Source organism: Elaeis guineensis, chromosome 5 (genome assembly GCF_000442705.2).
Source record: "Elaeis guineensis isolate ETL-2024a chromosome 5, EG11, whole genome shotgun sequence".
NCBI lineage: Eukaryota > Viridiplantae > Streptophyta > Magnoliopsida > Arecales > Arecaceae > Elaeis > Elaeis guineensis.
This window is the reverse complement of record NC_025997.2, coordinates 32,438,101-32,461,854: the sequence shown is the minus strand read 5'-3', so window position 1 is coordinate 32,461,854 and position 23,754 is coordinate 32,438,101. Positions and strand designations below refer to the sequence as shown.

At 35.5% G+C, this 23,754-nt stretch overlaps 1 non-coding gene across 1 annotated transcript; it reads right to left on the bottom strand.

Annotated features, from left to right (window-relative positions):
• Positions 1-14,527: 14,527 nt before the first annotated feature.
• Positions 14,528-14,634, bottom strand: LOC140858246 (small nucleolar RNA R71). The gene has a single exon (XR_012141813.1). It is a non-coding gene; the product is annotated as a small nucleolar RNA R71 (small nucleolar RNA).
• Positions 14,635-23,754: the final 9,120 nt, after the last annotated feature.

Below are 23,754 nucleotides of genomic sequence, written 5' to 3'. Positions count from 1 at the left end.
CACACACATTGGAGGAGATCCAACTCTTCTTCGGGTGAGAGACCTAGAATTGTTCTAGGATTTTCGGGTGAGAAAAAATACTAGTGAGAAGAGAGTTCTCCTCTGATTTTTTCTCCACTATCCAGCACCTCCTTTGATCCATCTTCAATATCGGAAGCGTTCGAGGTGATCGAAGAAGATGATCAAATTAGATCTGCCATCAAAAACTGTCTATACAAGCTAGTACTTCCGCGGAAGGCTGATCGAATCAAAGACTTTGTGTGAATGATCCGTAGAAGCCGAACATTTTGTGCAGCTACGAGCGATCAGAAGAGCCTCCGATCCATGAGTTTCAGTTGTGGTGTTCATCTACCCGCGCTCAGGTATAGGATTTGGAACCCTAGTTGTTGTAGATATGATCCATTCATTGTGCTGATTTTTTTTTTTTTTTACATGCTTGTTGATTTTAATTTTAGATTTTTATGCATTGTATATCATGTCATAGATCCTTCTATAGGTATTTTAAGATCTGATCTTATGCATGTATTTACAGATTAAAGGGTTTAATCTAGCTTTATTCTGCTGCAAAAGTTTTGAAATACATGCATGAAATCCTATGCTAATTTAATGGAATGTGTCCAGTTTCTCCATGGAATAGGATGCCTTACCGTTTCTTATTTTGGTAGCAGTGTCATACATTCTGATAGATACTCTTCATTTTTTTCTCTTTTTTTTCCTTTCTTTTCTTCTCTCTTCTTTTTTTTTTCATTTTTGTCTTCTTCTTTCCTTTCACTTTTTCATTTTCTTTATCTTTCATTCTTTTCCTTCATTCCTTTTTCTTCTTCTCTCCCTATGTGAATAGATTTTGGAGTTTTGAATCCGTCCTAATCCCATTTTCTCATAGGTATGGGATGGGATAATCAGGATGCCCTCTATCCCTTCGGGACATAAAACCTTATATGTAATATTATTGGTTATGCTGATGGTTACTTTTGTAACGGTTGAGAATGCATTTGCAGGCATGCTGACTCATGGGCTGATACAATACAATGTTATAGAGGGATGATATGGGATAGATACCGCTCAATACAAATGATTGGGAAAGAAAGATGTGTTGAGCTGGTGCGGACAATTTACCTTAATATGGAGTAATATGGGGCCAATTTTAATTCTGATTCGCTAATGTGTCGGTGTACCAGGTTCCCCTATTCCTTTCCCTGCCTAGTATGATATAGAACAGCTGATGTGTGGCCAGTGCATTGGAGTCTTAATCCTTGTAAAAGGATGCTAATGATGGCTCACAAAAGGGCATCTTGCACTCTGAATTCTTGTACCATAAAATTTTAAGTTCAGGCAATGGGGTAATTGCTGATGCAAACATTGCATATTTATCCAAACCTAAAAGTTGGATCCTAACATTGTTTACGAGGACTGAGATAAGAAAGTAATATGTGTGTACATGTGTGCATGCGTGAGCATTATATTTCTGCATAAAGTTGGTAAAGGGAAGGATTTCTCTTTGTATCTCCATTTTCAAAGGCATAGGTTGTGACAATATACTAAATATTGGTGCTCTTTGTTTGCGAGTGCGATGTTATGCAAGTTTTGCTTCAAACTGGAACTTATGTTGTAGAACTATATGGAAAAAGGGGATCCATTTGTGTGGGTTCCATCTTCTTATTTATTTGCAGCCTTTTTGTTATTATTTTATTTTAAAAGTTTTGTTATCATTCGATGCATCTAGCAGGTTTCTCAACCTGATCCCTTTGGTACTCTGAATGATTAATTTGAACAATCTTGATTAAAGAATTTGGTTATACGTGGTCCCATCTCTTTAGCTATTGGGAGTTGGGACATTGGAAATACTTTTGTTGTTATACCTGAAATAGTGTGGTTTACTTTGTCCTTTTTTTCAATCTTTCAAATCAATGTTCTCATACTTGATACTTTGCCTGCAGGATAGTTGATTTCCTGAAGATTCTATACATGAGTTGTCATGCAACCTTGTCAAAGCTCTCTTTAACAGATGCTACACACATGGTTTCTTGTTATAAATTATGTTTCAAGATATTATTTTAAATCTTTGATACTTTTTAGGTTCTTGCATGCGAAAGGGATCATTTAATGTGATCTTAAGCCATCAAATATCTTATTACATGAGTATGGATGTATGAAGATATTGTAATTTGATTTGCTATTGATATTTTCTACATTTCATATTTGTTTTCTAAATACATACCCACATGTCTGGCATGTATTTCAATCTCAGCTTCGTGATTTTGGATTAGCAAGGTGATTATAAGTGACTAGAGAAAAGCTTTCTTGCCATGGTTGGTTCTTTGACTGCCTCATTTAACCACATTTTCTTTAATATGCAGCTTTTGCAAAATAACATTTTCTGAATTGAAAATGACCTTTATTTTCTGCTTTATAAATGCTGCATCCATTAGTTGCCACAGTCAACGCAAGGAACACCATGCTAGATGGCTCCTGAGTTGTTTTCAGAATAGCAGTGTCCACTCTTATGCTTCTGATTTTTGGGTACCCAGTTGCATGTTATATGAATGTTACACTGGAAGGCCACCTTTTGTAGGAAATGAACTTGCCCAATTGGAAAATCCATAATTTCAGATCCTACACCACCCTTCCCTGGTAACCCTTCCCAATCTTTTGAAAATTTATTAAGGTTACAGTGACCTGAAACTTTGTGAGAGTTTTTTTAGCGAACCAAATTCACTTCCGTGCCACTTCCTCCTCGGCTTGCTTTTAGTAACCTTCTTCAACTTTCTTCTAAACCATGTCGTTCAGTAAAGAACTCCACCAAAGCACCTTGAAAGTAATGCAAATGGAGTTTTTAAGCGAGATGAAAATTTAATTAGGGGGAATAAAATTTGATCATGCATGGAGGTCGCAAGGATGCAGAGCAGATTTCCTTTGAACAGATAAACTTCTTGCTAGAGATATTCTTGTAATCTCGGCCTTCTCCTTCTTTAAATGCTTTAAAGATTTTGCCAACATAAAGATTACCTTTATAAGTCATTGAGATGGTAGACCCCTCTAATTCTAGGCATGTCAACTTAAGGGCATCGATGACTGTGTTCCTTGTTCTTGCCCTCTGGATCAGATTGAAGGTATATTGTTGTAAGAAGTCGTTCCATGTGGCATGTCTGGAGTACATCTTCCTCTGGGAGTTCTGGTACTGGAGAGCTTTATGATCCTTGTACAGCTCAAACTCCCTGTGGATGAGGTGGTGTCTCCAGTGCTTTAGGTTTCGGACCATGGCATAGAACTTAATGTTGTATATGGAATATTTTTGTCAGAATTTTTGAAGTTCTTGTTGTAGGCAATCAGATGTCCTTCATGACCAAGGACTCTTCCGATTCCAACATGAGAGGCCTTATATAAAACTTCTAACACCTTGAAGTCTGGTAGTCGTAGGACTAATGTTTCGGTCATTCATTGCTTTTTGTTTTTGAAGGCTTTGCTAGCAGCTCTTGTCCAATTGAAGTCACCCATTCTCATGCACTCTATGATTGGTGCCACCATGGTGCTTAAGTTTTTAATGAACTGACAATAAAAGCCAGTTGACCCATAGAAGCTTCTGACTCTCTGGGCGAATTGATGCAACTAAATGACCACATGTCCACTGTATTCTTGAGTCAGGAGTCGATGTATCCCAAAGAAGGCCTTATATATACAAGGGTAACTCATGTGATACAAAACCTTTGAAAAAAAAAGGCTCACATGGTTACACCGAATGGTGGGTTTAAACAATATAGAAGGCCAATTCCTTTAGATTTGTGCGACAATCTATGGGGGATAGTGCACACTCTAGGAGACCATCAAATTGCTGAGCACCTTTTCAAGGAAGAATACAAGATGGTACTTGACTCAAAGTTGTCCTGCAAGCTTAAATTTGGAATTTAAATCCAATTGCATTAAAAAATCAGTGCAGCATAGAAAGCTTCATCGGCATTAACATGCTCAACATTTTCTCACCGCTTCCATGGTGTCCGCTATTGAGTTAGCTTTTCAATGCATGTTGCATCATCCAAAATAGGAATTGGATGAGGAAGTTGTGGATAATTTATTGAAGATGTGTTAGTGTCGATGAACTTCCAGAAAATTTTGAAAGTACCATTTGGCATCAATAATTTAAGGATGCTTTTTTTCCTTTAAATTTTGCTTGAAAGTTTAATTTTTTTTTATCTCTTTATTTTTTTGGAAAATTGCATCCTACGGGATTTAGAAAAGATATATTGGCTTTAGGTATTATAAACATCTCCTTTGTATAATTAGCTAGAATCAATTGCAAAAACTAATAGAGTTTCCTTTTGAGATTCTTCTTAATTTATTTGAGTGGTGAGAAGCTGCTTGAGAGCATATGGTGCAAGGCCATGGTTCAGAAGAAGGCTTTTGTAAGAGGCGAGTGTTTTTGGCCAAAGCTTCCCAAAGATCTTGTAATGTGAAGTTGAAAGTCCAGCAAGAAGAAAGAGAAAGAAGGAGGTCTTGTAGCTATTTTTGTAGCTTTAATTTTAGCTTCTAATTTTATTTTTTAATTTTTTTTTAATTTTATAATAATTTAGAATCTCATTCAAAAAGATAAGCTGAAAGTTATTATTTAAATTTCTTGATCCTACATAAATATCCAGATCTTTCTAACAAATAATGAATATGGGACTAAATACACGTCCGCATAAATCTTTGCATACTTCTGTTGAAATCCTGTGTCCTCATCAAACTAAGGGTCCAAATACATGTAAATTCATTCATAAACATCATGATCGGCTCATAGTCAATTTTAATAAATCCGTATTGTAGTATTTCTTAGTCCACATGAGCTATGGGTTGGGTCAGCTCTGATGCCATTAGTAACAATTTAGGATTTTATCCAAAAAAACAAGTCAGATAGTATTATTTGGATTTTCTGGCCCTATACAAGTACTCAAAATCTTTCTAATAAATAAACAATATGCGACTAAATATCTGCATGCATGGATCCTTAAATTTTTTTCTTCTAGTCTGATCTTGTCAACTTCTAGTTGTAAACAATGGCAGACACGAGTGGGAAAATGTGGGGTCAATTAATCCCACAAAAAAAATTCACGTATATACACACACACAAAATTGACCCCACACACAAAATAAAAAATTGACCCCACATACAAAAAAAATGCCCGCTCATCCGCACGCATGCCCACACACACACACATACATATATATAGTAGAAAATGCCATTCTGACTAGTACAAAAAGTCAATATTGACCCTACAATATTAAGTATATATATATACTAGTACGAAAAGCCAAAATTGACCCTATTAATTTTATAAATTTACTCTATATCTCATATAAAATTTTGAAGAAGTAAATAATAAAAAAAAATATATCAAAAGAGTAATTATAATTTACGCTCTCTCTCTTTAATGACTTACATGTCTTATCTCTTTCTTTTTCTCTCTTTCACACTATTTTGACTTCTTTCTCTCTTATTTTTTATTAATTACTTCTTTATTTATCTTTTAATACGGCCACCCCAATTCTATTTGTCTATCTCTTATATTTAAACTTCATATTAATTTATTTTTTATACCCTAAAAAGATCATATCAAAAGATAAAAAAAATAATTATGACACACATTCTCTCTTTAATGACTTATATATCCCACTTCTCTCTTCCTCTCTCATGCCACTTTGCCCTCTCCCCCCTCCTTCACTATTTTTTTATTTATTATTTATTATTTATCTTTTAATGCCCCACCCCAACCCCATGATCCCTATCCATCTACCTCTTATATTTAAATTCTACATCAATTTAATTTTTATATCCTAATCAATCTAAATACAATTAAAAACTATATGTTCTTTTTGTCTCTCTACTCGACCTAAATTATGTGTCTCTTTTAGTTTCTTTTTTTTGTAACATTTTTTTGATTTTTTGTCCCCTCTTTTTTTTTCACTTATATCAAATATATATAATTAGATTAATTTTTGGTTAGTTATTATAATTTTAATATTTAATGATATCTAAAATTTTACTACGATGATTTTTTATAATATTTTATTATAAAAAATATTTAAAATATTATATATTATCATTTTTTATATATTTTATTATTTTTAAAAATAATATTTTATCATATTGGTCCTCACAAAGCAAAATTTTTGGATCCATCACTAGTTGTAAACTTGCTTTTAGTTTTTGCTTCTAGTTTTATTTTTTCTGTAGTTTTTTGGTTTTGTGTCAGACAAAGAATCCCATAGAACTGTGCCTTATCTGTATCCAATGGTGGAGCGTAAGAGGGACCAGAACTGTGCCTTATCTGCATCCAGTGGCGGAGCATAAGAGAGACCAGAGGGGGCCGCTGCCCCCTCAAAAAATTTTAAAATACTTGTTACTTATATATTTATATATATAATGACCCCTTCAATATTTTAATCTTACAAATATTACGAATCCACCGGTTTGAAAAAAATCCATATACTTAATTTATATATTAATTTTTTATTAAAAATAATAAAATTTTTAAAGAAAGAACAGTTGTTTATTTATTTTTTAACCGTTTATTTATTCTTCAATCTTTAATGTGGAAAAGATTATTGAGATTTTTATACAATCAAAATCATTTTGCAAATGTCATAAGATAATATTTTTTTACTTATCTTTGTTTATATATAAAATTAAATATTTATTGATATTTTGTTAATATTTTTGTTATATATATTTTTATTTTATTATTTATTATAAAATATTTTATCTAAAAAATTATTAATAAATTATTATTTTATTCTCTCAATATTTGGTGTCAAGCTCCGCTGCATCACTGATGACTAATAGTGGTCCTGGCACCTTGATTTGTAAGATGCCCCAAGGTTTTCGGGTCCTCTGGTTGCGGCAATAAACTCAATGCCCTAAACTTGGGGCCTCATGCATGATTAACATGCCAGGTACCCTTTACATATGAATTTGCTATTTAAGCTAACCATATATTAAGTACTTGCATTTTCTGTTTTTAGTACGATGGAAGTTTCATTTGATCAGAATTCCGAGACGATAGCTCTACCTGCAAGGTAGAGTCAAATCTCTCAGCTTGACCGTGTTTTCTGTATCTAGAAGCTTAGACAGATTCTCTTAGGGATGGTTAAGCCCTGCAGGACTCCTAAGTATGCAACCTGATCAGGCTCAGTATATTATGATTTTATTTTATTTCCAAGTTCGATCGAGAAGTTTCAGTGCAAATGTAATTATATAAATTGAGCTCCTTAAAAATGACACCCCTGATATGAATCATAGTTTATTTGTTTCCTCACTAGTTTTCCATGGTGATATGAACGTAGTACCCTGCACTCATGATGCGTGATTGTATTTTGATTCTACCAAATAGATAACCTCCCAGTAGCAAAAATCTTTCTAAGTTCTTTTGTGGATGGATATTGGGAAGGTACCCCCCGTCAAAATTTTGGTGTGGGATCATACGAGCAAGTTAAAGGTCTAGCACTGCTATATATTATTTTCCTAATGTTCCACCTGGCCTATCTGAGTCGAACATACAAGATTGCTCAGAGTCTAGGACTGAAACTGTGATCAAAAGCAGCATTCTATTTAAAAAAAAAATTGGGTGCTTGCTTCTGGTTTCTGTGGTTGAGTGTTTGATTTGTTGTGGAAGAAATATTGTTTTCGAGTGCTTTTGATTATGGTGAAAGCAATATACTTTCGACAATAATTGAAGAGGTCCTTGCATGTGAATTGCTGGTTATGTCCATTCTCTCGCATCTTATAATCTACAGAAGATCGGTATTATGCAAAACCATTCACCTTGACACAGAATTGCAAAAGGAAAACAATTTCTGGACATTGTTTCACTTCATCAGGGAAGAAATCTGTCATGTGATGAACTTATGTGCTTCCATCAAACATTTCTAATGCTGCCCTAACCTTGGATGATGAAGTTATAGGCTTCACATTAGGATGACTTGGTTGCGGGGAAAAATGCTTATTGTCAATTTAATGTTAACAAAAATTATTAGCATCTTTGTCGAAACTTAAGCATCTTAGTTCGAAAAAGTGATGAAGAAATGATTCCACTAGTTCATCCTTTCTCAATTCAGTTGCATGTTGGGATCATGTGCTCCTCTTTCTAACATAAGATGATGAGGCCAGGGAAATGAACAAAAAACTCATCATGTCCCTATAGGATTCATGACATGTGCACAGTCATGGTGCATGATATGAATCCTCTCAAGCCTACCAAACCTAATGCTAAGAGTAGAAACTTGCTGTCCACCACTCTTCCTTTGTCCTGTCAATTCGTGCATGTGACCACTGACTTTTTCCAATAACCTACTTTGGTTTCTTCTTGTAGACTTTGTCTCCTGTCTTGTACCATCATGTTACCGAGGCTTCATGGAATGAAAAATAAACGAGGGAATCTTCTCTACCATGCACCCATTTTTGAGGAGGCTGCCATCTTTTTCTACAGAGTGGGTGAAGTGTTGGATGTGAAGCGAGCACTACCCCTGCCCAAAGCGCAAAGGTAGCCATGATCCCAATCACCATCCTTTCAAACTCCAATGATGTCCTCTTCTTCTCATTTCAACTCCAACCATCCCGCTGTCTCCACACCAAGAATTTACCCCGCCCCAATGACTTTCTTGTCACCCTGTTATTGACCGTAACAATGCAATAATGTTCATTCTTTGTCCAGTCCAAGCTTTGACTGGTTTCTTCTTTTCTTTCTTCTTTTTGGCTAAAAATAATGGATAGCAGCTTAAAAATGATGGCACCATTTACCCTAGGAAAATTAATGCTCTTTCCTGTACCTAATTCTGCATGTATTCATAGAATATGAGTAGAGATTGATGCTTTATTATACAAACTGTGGAAAAGATGGCTGCTATGATTGTCACATAATATTTTGCTGCAATGGTGATAATTGTGGTATAGTGGGGTCATGGTCTTTGGCAGACATTTATTATAATGTATTACAGATGCCCTGAAACCGTTGTTTAAAATGATCAATGCAGCTCATCGCGTCAGAGTTTGCTTACTCGCATTTTCTTGGCTGTGACCTTCACATGCTTAACAGATAAATAGTGCATAGTTGCTAGCAGGACAATGTGAACTGCAAGCAAAAGTTTTGTAATATTTGCTTGTTGATTGAGCTGTCTAGAATAGTGGTACTTTTCCATTTGTCCAAGTTTGAGGATTTTTAGTCTCAAATTAAGCTGGCTTACAAGGAGCTTAAGATGGTGCATTATACTATATTTTATCAAGAGATCATTAAAGGGAAAGCAATCTCTATGAAATTAGCCACCCAAGGAACACCTTTGACTAGAATCCATCTATAGTGCAGAGTACAAGTAGCAAGAAATTGGTGATGGTAAGTACTTGTATATAATCTCATTTATATGTCACTTGGTGATTTCACAACTTCCAAAAATTATGTTCGGTAGCTGGGATCCATGGAGCATTCTCCTTCCGCTTGACGCACCATTTGTTTTCATTACTTTCTATACTGTTGAAGGTTATCAATCAAAAAGAGGGTGATATAAGGCTACAAAGTAACTAAAACCTTCTTAGAGAAGGAGAAAGAGTGGAGGCTTCCAATAATTGAACCAATGATAAAAGCTGCTTTTGAGAAAAGGGGAAAACATCATAATGTCATGATGAGACCTTACTCCACAACCTTTATTTCCATTAACTATATGACCTATGAGATAAAATACAACTTCCTCTAATATATTTAGACACCCAGCCCACAAGTATGAGAAGATAAGCACAAATAAATAAAAAATAATCACAAACATACCAACCAAGCCCACTTGCACTGCATCACTAGTCCACAAGCTCTAACCACCACATGAGCACCAATCCACAGACCAAAACCATACTCATCCCACCCAAATTCCTCAGAGAACTAGAACTTGCCGCCGATGATGCAGCCGCCGACCCAGACGGAGTGATCGCTGAATTGGGCTCCAATTCATCAGGGTTCGGCGGGCTCGGGCTTGAGGGAATTGTCGGCAATGTGCCGGCCGGTGCCGCCCCAGCACTGCCTCCTGGTGAGGGGAACAAAGGCATCATGTCAGGGGCCAATGTGGGTGGAATGGAGGAAATTGTAGGCTCAATAGGAAGCAAAGCCGGTGCCGCCGAGATGCCAGAGACCTTTAATTCAAGGGTGAAGGAGCAGGAGGGGGTGGGGCTGGTGAGGAGGAGAAGTGTAGCCAAGAATGAGAGGAGTTGGGTATGAGTACAGAAGGGAGTGAAGGAAGAGGTGGTGGTGGCCATTGTGAAGTGCTTTAGTTGGGGGATTTGGGAGGAGTGAGTGCGCTTTTTAAGTGTGTGGGGGAGTTTAAAAAAAGGAGGCAAGGGAAGGCAGGTTGGTTAGTGGAGTGCGTCCTGGTTGACATGTGGAATGTCGTGATTGGGGGATGGTTGGCAGGGCACAGGTTGGCATTGGTGCAAGGTGACAAAGATGAGGCATCCTATAACATGCGTGGGGCCTTTGTGGGATCTTTAAGTCCTACCCTTACGAAGGTCCCTGGATGGTCTAAAGTGAAGGGCTAGAGAAGGTGCGATGGAGAAAATAATTTAGAATTAATGACCACTACTCACCTCAATATCACCAAAATGACGGCGCTTCATCTAATGATTCTAATGCTTGGATTGGCTTGTTCCCATATTGGGTCAGAGAAATGCTATCATGATATTGTTTCTTCCATCAAGTGGATATATTTTATGATGTTTGTTATCATAGCATTGCTTGCTGACTCATGCCAAATTAATGACAATTATATTCTTGGTAGGGGATCGGTGTCTATATTATTGAGAAATTATTCAACACCTTTTTGCCACTGTTTTGCTTAAAAATTTCTAGTTAAACTACTTGTGAGTGGAGTGCCTGGTTGTAAGTGAGCTTGCGGAGTTGCTTTCCAAAGGTAAACCTTCTTTTCTGCTCAAGTCTAACATTCTTGAGTTGACATTTCTACCATCATTTGTCACACGGTTTCTCAAACTGATTCCTTGTTCATATTTTGCTAGATGATCAGAAGAAATCTATGGAAAAGAGCCCAAGATGGAGAGAACTCTTTATCACGAGAGGAGTCATGCTTGTCCTGCAAATGAGAACTGAAGTGGTAAGCTGTTTAAGAGCCACCTAATTGGGGGTATGCATTTGGTTTGTCGGTTCAAATTGAATCAAAATTTCAAAAAATCGAACTTTCGAATTTACATTTTATAGAATCAAAATCTAAACCGGAGTAGTCTAAAACCAAAACAAATCAAAACGAAATAATTTCAGTTCAGTAATTCAATTTTGGATTTCTCTATGCTAGATTTATGGTCTTGATTTGGGCTAATTAAGTTTTTTAATAATTTTATTATTTGAGCTATATAATTGCACTTGGACTTGATATTGTTATTCAAATTCAAATTAACAACAAATTATTCAAAAAAAATTAATTTAATAAAATTATCTCAAGCTTTTTGCTATTTAGTAATGTAATATTTATCATAAGTCAGCAACTAAACGAAACCAATCACTAGACGGGATCTTAATTCTTGAGCAAACAATCATAAAAAAACACAATAAAATCTATTAAAAATCAAACCAACCAACTAAACAAGTTGTACAACTATTACAGTATTGCCACTGCCCACTATCTCTCTCACAAACACATACACCATGATTCATAAAATCTGCCAACAATCCATAATGATTACAAAAGCAACCAACCACGAAACAAACTTTCAATCTTTCATATGCAAACCAGTAATATATGACATGTCCTACATATGGTCTATAATTATAAGAAGATATAATACTACCACTAAAATAAAATAAAAATATAAAGCTCCAAGCCTCCAATCTCAAACTAATAGAGTTAGTCAATCAGCATTAACTTGATTTATGTCACAAATTGACATAAAAAGTATCAATTAATATCTAAATTATCTAACTTTATTAAGAAATTGATACTTGTTATTATATTTTGCAGAAGAAGAGATCATCAATAGAAAGAACAAGGAAAGAGGATTCCAACGACGTAAATTTTATGCAAAACGGAGTTAAATTGACCCAGGAATTGAAGAATGAAGAAAGAAGACTCAATTGGGTCAAACCCGAGTCAAATCAGATCAAAATTGATCAAAAATCAACTGATTTGGTGATCTGATTAGCCGCCTGGTCCACAGCAACAGGCGCGTGGACCATGGACCCATCGGCGCATCATAAATCCCCCTAACAACTCTCTAAAATCTCTTAGTCCCACATCGAAAGTTTTAAAAATCTTATAACCCCCAAATGCCTATAAAAAGCCCCCAAAGGCCCTTGTTTTATGTATTCTTCCTTCCGATCAAGCTTGTAACCCTAGATAGTGGGGTTTTTAGCTCTCTTTTCAAGCCTCGAGCTTTGAGGTTTTTGTAATAAATTTTTTTTTATATATAAAATCTTATTTTTATATAATTTCATCTCTTTACATTATGCAATTTATTTTTCTTGCAATTAGGATAGTTTAATTTATGCAATTTAATTTTATGCAATTAGGTTAGTTTAATTTATGAAATTAGGGTAGTTTATTTTTCTGTATTTAAATTTTGCAAGTAGATTTAGATCATGTCTAGCTAAGCATCCCTTCTAGGGTTTGCGATGAAGCTAGATCATGAGTAGGGATTTTACATAGGGTTCTTTCTTTTTCTTAAGGTTTCTTTTTCTTCCTCTTTTGCCAAGAATTTTTTATGAACTATAGTTGGGTCAGAGTCCCTTCATAGTTCATGCTTGATTCAGTGCATAGGAGGAGAAAACCCTAAGGGATCCTAGTTATTACTCCCCTGTAAAGAATCTTGATGGGTTATCATTGGGCCTTAGTCCCTTCATAATCTATGCTTGGGAAAGACAAGAGGAGTAGTCGTTAGGATCAATAAGAAAAATTCTAGGTAGAATTCCCTAATCTAGATCTAGTGGATTCAAAAACCCTAGATCCTTAGTCTTATTGTCTTTAGCAAACAACTTTCGACTTTCGATTTTTGTTAAAGCTCGCTTGAGCATAGATTTGAAAATTATTTTTAAAACCAAGTCTCTGTGGGATCGACCCGTACTCGCTGGTCGTGCTACTCTGCACACCGTGCGCTTGTGGTTTTATTTACAAATTTTAAGATTTGCACATCAAGTTTTTGGCGCCGTTGTCGGGGATTTGGCGTTTTAAATTATTTTCAAATATTTGTTCTTCGTGCGTTATAACTCTCTTTCTTTTTTCTTTAGGTTTCTATATTTAGTTGGTGATTGCTGGAAAACTCAGGTACGCTTCTAATTTCTCTTTTATTATTTTTAGTTAATTACTTTTGCTTTTAGACCTAATCATTTGAATTTACTTAATCACAAAAAAAAAAATATATAAAACAAAACAAAAGATATTTCATAATCGTGAAGTAAAATATCAAAATAAAAAAAAAAATTAAATTAAAATCTTTTACATTCTTGGTCATCTTGTTTATTTGTATTTGCATTTTCATAATTAATCTAAGGGCATCAACCCATTAACAAGATAAGGTGGGGATTTCATTACCCTTCCTTAGCCCAAAAACCATCTCCATCATATTGCATTACCTAGACTTTTAATCTTAAAATCAATTAGACGTCAACCTTAAGGAATTCGAGCTCAATAGGACAAGGAACCCTAAGAGTTCTACCAAGTTTGAGTTGTTTGATTAGTTGGTGTCTAGGCAAGTCCCTGAGAGTGGTTTGTTAAATTGATTCAGTTGCTGGCCTGGCCAACTCGTTTGGTGTCTAGAAAGGCAACGATGAGTGAACCTCCCACCTTTTATACTTACCTGGCTAACTAGTTGATCAATCTCCACTTGGAAGGTTTGAAGGGTCATCTTGGAACAGTTAGGAGCTGTCTAGATTTAGGTTAACCCTAGGATAGATTGAGTTTAATTTATTGATTCACTTGTTTGAAAAAAAAAAAAATTTAAAATTTAAATTAATTTGGTTACTTTTCTTTAGATTTAGGACTCCTTAGGATCTTCTCTTTAGAACTTTTTCTCTTTTCTTTCTTTTCCTTATACATAAAAATTTTATTAAAAAAAAAAAATTGTATAAACATCGAGAACCGTACACTTCGTGTGTGGAGAAGAGTGTCGGGTCGTCTAGTTAGAATTGAGTCAATTCCTGTTGTTCCAATGGCTGAACCAATCCAACCCATGACCCTTAAGGATTTGTGTTATCCAGTTGGCTCCATCCAACCATCTTGTATCAGGTTGCCACAACCCACAGCTAACAATTTTGAAATCAAACCTCAAATCATAAATATGCTTCCAAAATTCACAGGATTAGAGGATGCTTATATATTTATTAGAGAATTTGAGGAGGTATGTGCAACCATGAAACTGCAATTAACAGAGGATGAGGTCAAACTTAGATTAATCAACTTTGCCCTTAAGGACAATGCTAAGAAGTGGCTTTATAGTCTGCCAAACTATTCTATCACTACCTGGGAGGGCTTTGTGAGAATATTTTTAAAAAAGTATTTCCCCCATCATAAAACAGCTAGGATTAGGAATGAAATAAATCAATTTTACCAACTAGCTGGTGAATCATTTTGGAAGTACTTTGATCGTTTCAAGAATCTTTTGACCCAATGCCCACACCATGGAATAGAAACTTGGAGACTATGCCAGATCATCTATGAGGGGTTAGATTCAAACTCAAGAACCATGCTAGAGTCCATGTGCCAAGGCCAATTTATGGACAAAGAAACTACTGAAGCTTGGCAATTCTTAGAAGACCTAGCCGAGAAAAATTTACAGTGGGAAACAACTAGGGAACCTGATAAAGCTACACCTTCAAGAGGAGGAATGCATCAAATTCAACCAACTCTAGCATCAGAGGCCAAGATTGCAACCTTAACACGTAGATTGGAAGCCTTAGAATTACAGAGACCAGCCAATGTAAATCAAATATCTGCACCCATGTGTAAAGGGTGCAATACACCAGACCATGTCTTAGAAGAATGTTCCTACTCGAATGAGTGTGCACAGGTGAATGCCACCTATCAAGGACCATTGAACAATCCTTATGCACCCACATATAACCCAGGTTGGAGGAATCACCCGAATTTCTCATGGTCCCAGAATCCTAATGTAGGCAATCCAAATTTCAATCAGCAAAATCTAAGGTCCAACCCAGTAATGAACAACCCGTCAGGCTTCCATGATAATGACAAGAAAATTACCTCTTTAGAGAAAAGCCTAGAAGCCATGATGAAGACACATACCAGCTTTATGCAAACCACGGGTCAACTCATAAATAATAACACCCAAGCTATAGCCCGTCTGGAAATGCAAGTAAGTCAGCTGGCTTCGACCATTAGTGAACGAGAACATGGTAGGTTACCTAGCCAACCTGAGCTAAATCCTAGGAACCAAAATGGTCCACGACCCCAACAAGGAAACCAAGTTAATGGTGTAAATGCCATTCATACCTTAAGATCAGGAAAACAAATAGACAATAAGGTAGTTGCACTTGATGATATAGATGACTCATCTGCCGAGTCACCTTCTAAAACTACTACCTTTCAACCTCAAGCACCAGAAACTGAAAATTCACCTAGTCCAGTACTTAAAAGTCCTAGAGCTCCTTTTCCAAACAGACTGAAATCCAATAAATCTGAACATTTAGACAAAATTTTAGAGGTATTTAAACAAGTCCAAGTTAATATTCCTCTTTTAGATATAATCCATCAGGTTCCAACTTATGCCAAATTTTTAAAAGATCTCTGCACTAGGAAAAGGACCACTAATGTACCAAAGAAAGCATTTTTGGCTGCAAGTGTCAGTTCATACCTATCTAGCCATGTGCCAATTAAATATAAGGACCCTGGAGCTCCAACAATTTCTTGTGTTATTGGAGAAACCAATATAAAAAAGGCCTTGCTAGATCTAGGAGCTAGTGTGAATATCCTTCCATATTCGGTGTATGAACAACTAGGATTAGAAAAACTTCAACCTACTGGGATCACATTACAGTTAGCCGATAGATCTCTCAGGATCCCTAAGGGAATGGTCGAGGATGTTCTGATAAAGGTTGAAAATTTTATTTTTCCTGTAGATTTTATTGTTTTAGAGACTGAGCCAGTTGCGAATCCTAAAGGACATATACCTGTCATTTTAGGAAGACCATTCTTAGCTACGGCCACTGCTGAAATCAATTGTCGAAATGGTCTAATGAAGTTATCCTTTGGGAATATGACCATTGAGCTTAATGTTTTTAACTTAGAACAGGAATCCTCTTCTCATGCTGATGTCAATGTAGTCCAAGATGGTATTTATGAATCCATTGACATTAGTGATGATGAAGTCGACCTAGAGTCTAACCCCTGGTTAATCCATGAGTCTGAGGATGTCAATGAAATACTTAAAGAAAATCAGATTAATCAAGAATCGATACTTCCTACTGAACCAATCATTGAGATGGTGAAACCATCACCTAAACCATCGATAGAGGAAGCACCCATTTTAGAACTGAAACCCCTCCCAGAACATCTCAAGTATGCATATCTAGGACCCAAAGAAACTTTGCCTGTAATTATTGCATCAGACCTAGATCCCAAGCAAGAGGAGGAGTTAGTGTCAGTTCTAAAAGCAAATCAGGAAGCAATAGGTTGGACCATAGCAGATATCAAAGGAATAAGCCCTTCTATAGTTCAACATAGAATATACTTAGAGAAAGAGGCTAAACCAACAAGAGAAGCCCAAAGAAGGCTTAATCCAGTTATGAAGGATGTAGTTAAAAAGGAGATTCTGAAACTCCTAGATAGTGGAATAATTTATCCTATTTCTGATAGCTCTTGGGTAAGCCCAGTTCAAGTAGTACCCAAGAAATCTGGGGTAACAGTGGTCCAAAATGATGCAAACGAACTTATCCCAACTAGGACCCAAACGGGATGGAGGGTCTGTATAGACTATAGAAAGTTGAATGCTGCGACAAGGAAAGATCACTTTCCTTTGCCATTTATTGATCAAATATTGGAAAGACTAGCCGGACAAGAGTTTTACTGTTTTCTTGATGGATACTCCGGTTACAACCAGATCCCCATAGCCGCTGAAGATCAAGAAAAGACTACATTCACCTGTCCATTTGGTACTTTTGCCTATAGACGAATGTCCTTTGGACTATGTAATGCACCGGCAACCTTTCAGAGATGCATGATCAGCATATTTTCAGATATGATAGAACGATTTCTAGAAATTTTTATGGATGACTTTTCTATTTTTGGTCTAACCTTCTCCGAGTGTTTGAATCACCTGCAATTAGTTCTAGAACGATGTAAGGAGAAGCACCTAGTTCTCAACTGGAAAAAATGTCAGTTTATGGTCAAACAGGGAATAGTTCTTGGCCATGTCATTTCTAAAAGGGGGATTGAAGTGGACAAGGCCAAAATAGATCTAATTGCAAGTCTTCCACCACCTAAATCTGTGAAAGAAATACGTTCATTTTTAGGTCATGCTGGATTCTATAGAAGGTTTATTGCCAACTTTAGCAAAGTAGCACGTCCACTGACTAATCTTTTGGCAAAGGATACCAAATTTGAATTTACTCATGAGTGCTTGGAATCCTTTGAATTTCTAAAAAATGCACTTGTATCAGCTCCAATCATTCATCCTCCTGTCTGGTCTGAACCATTTGAATTAATGTGTGATGCGTCCGATCATGTTGTGGGTGCAATCTTAGGTCAACGAATAAATAAGCTGCCTAGAGTGATATATTATGCAAGTAAAACCTTAAATGATGTGCAGCTTAACTACACCACAACTGAGAAGGAGTTCCTTGCCGTTGTCTTTGCTTTAGAGAAATTTAGATCTTATTTGGTTGGGACCCACACCATTGTTTACACCGATCACTCAGCCATTAGACATCTCTTAGCAAAGAAGGATGCCAAGGCACGTTTAATCAGATGGATTTTGCTCCTTCAAGAATTTGACCTAGAAATTAGGGACAAGAAAGGCACTGAGAATATTGTAGCAGATCATTTGTCCCGAATTCCAGTTGCACCATCTAGTGAACCACCCATCAATGAATCTTTCCCAGATGAGCAACTCATGTCTGTGTCTACTGAACCTTGGTTTGCTGATATTATAAATTATTTAGCCATAGGCAAGATACCTTCTCATTGGACTAAGCAGGATAAATATAAATTCTTTGCCCAAGTGAAGTATTTCATTTGGGATGATCCTTATCTTTTTAAACAATGTCCTGATCAAATTATTAGAAGGTGTATCCCAGATAACGAAGTCATGAATATTTTATCTTTTTGTCATGATCAAGCATGTGGGGGTCACTTCGCGTCTAAGAAAACTGCTGCTAAGGTTCTCCAATATGATTTTTATTGGCCCAATTTGTTTAAGGATGCTTATGAATATTGTAAAAGTTGTGCTCAATGTCAGAAAATGGGTCGAATCACCAAGCGACACATGATGCCACTCAACCCAATCTTGATAGTTGAAGTTTTTGATGTTTGGGGAATCGATTTCATGGGACCATTTCCAAATTCCTTTGGAAATAAATATATTCTAGTAGCAGTTGATTATGTTTCAAAGTGGGTAGAAGCAATTGCATGTAGAACACCCGATAGCAAAATGGTCATTAAGTTTCTTAAAGAAAATATTCTCTCCCGTTTCGGTATTCCTAGGGCAATCATTAGTGATCGGGGAACCCATTTTTGTAACCGACCTTTTGCAACATTGATGAAAAAGTATAATGTCACCCACAAATTGACCACACCATATCATCCTCAAACTAGTGGACAAGTTGAAGTGTCAAACCGACAAATCAAACAAATTCTGGAAAAAACTGTTAGTGCCAATAGAAAGGATTGGTCTTTGAAATTAATTGATGCACTTTGGGCATACCGAACCGCTTTCAAGACCAATCTAGGAATGTCTCCTTATAGGATTGTGTTTGGTAAACCATGTCACTTGCCTATTGAGATAGAACACAAAGCCATGTGGGCCATCAAACAACTAAATACAAATTTGAACGACGCTGGAAACCATAGAAACTTTCAGTTGAATGAATTAGAAGAACTTAGAAATGAAGCCTATAAAAATGCAAAGATATACAAGGAACGAACCAAAGCATTTCATGATCAATCAATTATGAGAAAAACTTTCAATATCGGACAAAAGGTACTCTTATATAACTCTAGATTACATCTGTTTCCAGGAAAGCTTAGGTCTAGATGGACAGGATCATTTTTAGTAAAGGAAGTCTTTTCACACGGAGCTGTTGAGATTGAAAACCCAAGTAATGGTGTTATCTTTAAAGTTAATGGTCAACGATTAAAACCATTCTTGGAATTACCTGTCAAGACTATTGAAGATGCCATGGTTCTTTATGAACCAACTTATTCTGATTAAGTTGCTTCGAGGTTTGGTCTGGCTGAAGACATAAAACTTAGCGCTTCTGGGAGGCAACCCAGCTTATTTAATTTTTAATGCTTTCTTTGTTTTCAGTTTGCTTAGGACAATTAAATTAGATAAACTCCATTGGAGACAATGTCGGTCAAGTTGGGGGGAGAGCTTGAACAAAATCAGGTGTTATCATTTCCTTTTCCTTCCACTATGAGTTATTTCTTGCATTTAATATATTATGTAAAAAAATAAATAAATAAATATATATATATATATATATATGAAATAAATTAATCTATAAAAGAAATAAGAGTAAGTTAGAAAGTATTTGCTAATGTAGTGAGTCACGGAGAAGATTAGCTGGTTAGACTCTTGGTGGCTTAGGTCATTTAAAGACTATTAGCACTTCCAATTGCACATGCACACTAACAAAGTAAAGTAGGTGTTAATTGTAAGGTCAATTAAGGATTTGAGTATTATTTAAATTAGATAATTTCTCTACACCCCAATTGAAGAAATTTGAATTTAAGGAAAGAGCTACCTGCCTGAAATAAAATGCAAAACACAGAGTAAATGTGGATTGCCCTAAGCCTAGTAACCGGGTCTCTTCACCTAAGTCAAGTGTTGAGATTCGCGTCAAACGGTGGTGGGAAGGCCAGGATGCTCAGCAAAAAAAAAAAAAAAAAAAAAAAAAAAAAAAAACAGTGTGAAAGCTACCTTAGTTCTTTGTTTAATCTGGGATGTATAGAAAATTAATCGAACTAAGTTATGAAAAATGATACAATTGGCCTGTACAAGTTAATACTGAAATACTAAGTTAGTTATCACTCACACAAGTGCTATAAAACTTTAAGTGTACTCTAAGAAAGCTTCTAAGTAGACCGACTACCGATTCTAATTCGAAGCTCATTACTTTGTAATACTAGAAAACTTCTTGAATTTCGATCTTAAATTAATTTGCAAAGGAAGGATCTTTTTGAATTATGATCTTATTTTGGTACATTGCTAAGGGACTAGCAATGATTAAGTTGGGGGGTGTGATTTATGTCACAAATTGACATAAAAAGTATCAATTAATATCTAAATTATCTAATTTTATTAAGAAATTGATACTTGTTATTATATTTTATAGAAGAAGAGATCATCAATAGAAAGAACAAGGAAAGAGGATTCCAACGGCGCAAATTTTATGCAAAACGGAGTTAAATTGACCCAGGAATTGAAGAATGAAGAAAGAAGACTCAATTGGGTCAAACCCGAGTCAAATCAGATCAAAATTGATCAAAAATCAACTGATTTGGTGATCTGATTAGCCGCCTGGTCCACAGCAACAGGCGCGTGGACCATGGACCCATCGGCGCACCATAAACCCCCCTAACAACTCTCTAAAACCTCTTAGTCCCACATCGAAAGTTTTGAAAACCTTATAACCCCCAAATGCCTATAAAAAGCCCCCAAAGGCCCTTGTTTTATGTATTCTTCCTTCCGATCAAGCTTGTAACCCTAGATAGTGGGGTTTTTAGCTCTCTTTTCAAGCCTCGAGCTTTGAGGTTTTTGTAATAAATTTTTTTTTATATATAAAATCTTATTTTTATGTAATTTCATCTCTTTACATTATGCAATTTATTTTTCTTGCAATTAGGATAGTTTAATTTATGCAATTTAATTTTATGCAATTAGGTTAGTTTAATTTATGAAATTAGGGTAGTTTATTTTTCTGTATTTAAATTTTGTAAGTAGATTTAGATCATGTCTAGCTAAGCATCCCTTCTAGGGTTTGCGATGAAGCTAGATCATGAGTAGGGATTTTACATAGGGTTCTTTCTTTTTCTTAGGGTTTCTTTTTCTTCCTCTTTTGCCAAGAATTTTTTATGAACTACAGTTGGGTCAGAGTCCCTTCATAGTTCATGCTTGATTCAGTGCATAGGAGGAGAAAACCCTAAGGGATCCTAGTTATTACTCCCCTGTAAAGAATCTTGATGGGTTATCGTTGGGCCTTAGTCCCTTCATAATCTATGCTTGGGAAAGACAAGAGAAGTAGTCGTTAGGATCAATAAGAAAAATTCTAGGTAGAATTCCCTAATCTAGATCTAGTGGATTCAAAAACCCTAGATCCTTAGTCTTATTGTCTTTAGCAAACAACTTTCGACTTTCGATTTTTGTTAAAGCTCGCTTGAGCATAGATTTGAAAATCATTTTTAAAACCAAGTCTCTGTGGGATCGACCCGTACTCGCTGGTCGTGCTACTCTGCACACCGTGCGCTTGCGGTTTTATTTACAAATTTTAAGATTTGCACATCATAACTCCAAGCCAACACTTGATGTGATTAAACCTCAATAATTGATACAGAAGGTTCCACTGATAGATTATCAAATTCTGTGAATAAAAGATTAAATAAAATAATTCATCAACTCCAAATAAAATAATTTTAATTTGAAACTATCAAAAAAAATATAAGAAATAGAAGGTAGAAACTAAAATAAAACATTATTAAAACTTGTTAAAATCTTTCAAATCCTCTTCCATAACAAGTTGAGATAAAGATCGAAGCTAATCTTATGCACATATGATACTTGTACGATCATAGGAGTCAAAAAGCTCCTAAATACATCTAGTACTCTACCAGCTGTGCTAAAAGCAGCCTCTGAGGCTACTATTGAGATGGAGACTGCTAACATTCGTCGAGCCACTAGTGAGAGGATAGAAAATTTGAAACTATTGACTTTCTACCAAGCAAAGCTATCAAAGTCCATCCTCTGTACTTTAGTTGCTTCATCTAGATACTTATCTAGCTCATTTTTACTATCCATATGTCTAGAGAGATGCTATTGATACAGTGTCTACATCATATTTCAAACTTGACCATCCTCAAAATTTATGGTACTCATTGAAGAGATAGATTAAGTTTTATTATACCCTTTTTTTCAAAATAAATCCAAATAATAGGGGAGCAATTTTCTTACTATATTCTTCAAATAACTCAAATGCTATCTCCTTTACTTTCTTTAACATATCCTATCCCTTTTCAGACCTATATGTATCAACAAGTGCAAAATTTTTATATGCCATCTTTAGCTAAGAATCAAGAATAGATATAATATAAATAAGCATATTCATCTTGTCAATATCCCCCAATATGTATCATACTTGGTTTTCATTCTTATAGCTATCAAACTAAGCTCCAAATCCTTACTTTCATTACATTGCTTTGGCAAGCAATTTGTTCCACTAATATCATTAAAAGAATATGTTAGCAATGACATATTTAGAACTAGAGATCTATAATATTAAATCATAAATATATTTAAGAAAGACTACTATCCTCTTTGAATTAGCACAATCACTATCTATAGGCACTCCTTCTAAACTATCATTATATTCTAGATCATGCTTGAAGGGTTAAGTTCCTCATACCTTATAAATGCTCTCTTAAACTTATAAGCAGTCTCTAGCATCGTGTAAGTAGAATTTCACTGAGTAGGAACATCTATGCACAACAAACATTATGATTGCATCTTTTCTATTTCCATACACTACTTAAATTTAGCCAATCTATCAGATGACTACCATATAAACTTCACCACAGCTCAAATCCATTTCATAGAGTTCATAATTTTCTTCAAACCATTAGTTACGACCAAATTAATTATATGCGCAATACACTTCATATAGATATACTTACATTCAAGCACATTAGTCCCCAATTTAATATTTTCTCCTTTAAATAATCAACTATAGTAGTATTTAAGCTTAAAAGTGGACAAAAATTTAAAATTTTTTTATGCAAATTTCAATTCCCATCAATGAAACGTACAGTGATGCACATGTAGTTCATCGTTTATATTGAAATCTAAGAGTCTGTTTCGATATAAATTCTCTGCTTAGAGTTCTTTAAAAAAATTTTCAACTTCAACCTCTCGTCCAGTTAAAGCTAATAACAATCCCCAACAACTATCCACCATGATGGAATACAAAATCTAGGATATAACACCACAATCAACTCCCTCAACCCTTCTCTCTCCACAAATTTGAATGGTAGCTCATCAATTATAATCATTTTACCCAAAATTTTCCTCACAAGCTCCTCGTCAAGCCTCCAAGTACCAAGAACACCCTCCCCTTCCTTTTCCTCACTAATTGAAAATTCAACTCAGTTTCTCCATCATTTGCATTAGATGGATTCTATGCACATGTCTTGAGGTTATTTTTCAACGAAGTGGTCCTATTTTTTTTATATCAGCATGAAAAATTTTTGAACAGTATCTACATATGCCCTTCACCTCACCATTTTCTTCTTTGATCTCAAAGTAAAGCCATACTTCCGACTTTGGTTGAGTGGGCTTTCTCTTTTTGGTCGAAGTTGTAT